General features: G+C 35.1%; 1 non-coding gene across 1 annotated transcript; it reads left to right on the forward strand.

The window, feature by feature from the left end:
* The first annotated feature begins 635 nt into the window (after window positions 1-635).
* Window positions 636-707, forward strand: Trnap-agg (transfer RNA proline (anticodon AGG)). Its single transcript has one exon. It is a non-coding gene; the product is annotated as a tRNA-Pro (tRNA).
* Window positions 708-1686: the final 979 nt, after the last annotated feature.

Raw genomic sequence — 1686 nt, forward strand, 5'->3', positions numbered from 1 at the left:
TGTCGGGATCATGTTAAAATACTTGGTTGAAATTAAAGCTTATCTTCGATGTATTGAGATATTTCTATGTTTCTGCAACTTTCTTTGCAATAACTCAAGAAAAACAGCCCCTATCACCCCCATATTTTACACATGTTTAGTTCATGTCACGTACATTATTTCATAAAATAACAACTACTTGATCAGACGCCATCTTGGGTATGTAAATTAGGGTCAAAGGTCACAAATGTTTCATCCTGTCTCTTGATGAATACATGTCTTATCTTTCCCATATTTTGCACACGGAAAGATCATGTTACAAGAATCATTTCACAAAATAACCACTTTTTGCTCAGATGCCATCTAGGTTGTGCAAAGTGGGGTCAAAGGTCATATGTACTTGTTGCTGTATCTTCGTTATAGCGTATACAGATTTGGTACCAAAGATGGTAGATATGACTCCCTTTTCTAAATGAGAATCCAAACATCACACGGCCAATGTCTCTGAACACAGATGAAACCTGCATGGTCATGCCTATTGCGATCAGGATTTGAATCATTGATTAAAAAAAAAAAATCGGATCACCTTAATTTGTCAGTGATGACAAATTACAATCTCTAGTTTTACTTTAACTTGCCCATCTTGCAGCAAGTGAGGCTTGTTGGTCTAGTGGCATGATTCTCGCTTAGGGTGCGAGAGGTCCCGGGTTCGACTCCCGGACAAGCCCCATTTTTTTCCCGTCTATATCAAGAAAAGTTATAATCAGAATTTTTTCCTTCAAAGATCATATTGTAATAAGGATGTAATACTCCTAGATTTTGTGAAATCTATACGTTATTCGATTATTCCTTTTGGCATACATTTCTTGCAAACCTTAATGACTCGACAGTGACGACGAAAAGGACAATTTAAACATCAACACAAAGGCCCGAATTCACGAAGGTGGTACAAATGAAACCATGGTTTAAACCATGGACAAAAACCATGGAATGCCAAGTGTCGCATGGGATATTTCGCTACGAAATCAGTAATTTCGTCGATGAAATGATTATTTTGTAAAGAAATGACAACATTTTGTAACTAAATGAACATTTCGTCCACGAAATGATAATTTCGTTAACGAAACAGTCATTTTGTCGACGAAATGACAAATTTCGTAACGAAATATTCCGTGTGACACTTGGCGCTCCATGGTTTTTGTCCATGGTTTAGACCATGGTTTCATTTGTACCACCTTCGTGAATTCGGGCCAAAGTGTAGAAGACCAGTGAAAAAACGGTGATATGTTTTATGTTCAGTGCAAACGTATAATTATGATATTCCTACATCTTGTTTACAATATATATACTTAACTTTAAAAAAAAGTGCTAAAAAAACAAAGTAAAGTGAACATTGATTAGAAAATGGCTTGTTCTTTATTACAAGAACATTATTATTGAGATATTTTATTCCAGTTTCTTCTTTTTTTTTATCATTGCTGTTGAAAAACGTTCAAGCCATTTACAAATATTAACTGCAATATTATCTGCTTTTGCTGATAGCCCTATATGCAAATTAAGCGTTATCTGTTTATAGCGTGTTAAAGGAAACCAAAACCCAAAGAGAAATGTGGATTGAGTGAAAGCAGCAACAGTAGTAGAACACATCAGTGAAAGTTTGAGGAAAATCGGACAATTGATGCAAAAGTTAGGAATTTTTTAAAGTTT

The sequence above is a fragment of the Diadema setosum genome, chromosome 2 (assembly GCF_964275005.1).
Source record: "Diadema setosum chromosome 2, eeDiaSeto1, whole genome shotgun sequence".
NCBI lineage: Eukaryota > Metazoa > Echinodermata > Echinoidea > Diadematoida > Diadematidae > Diadema > Diadema setosum.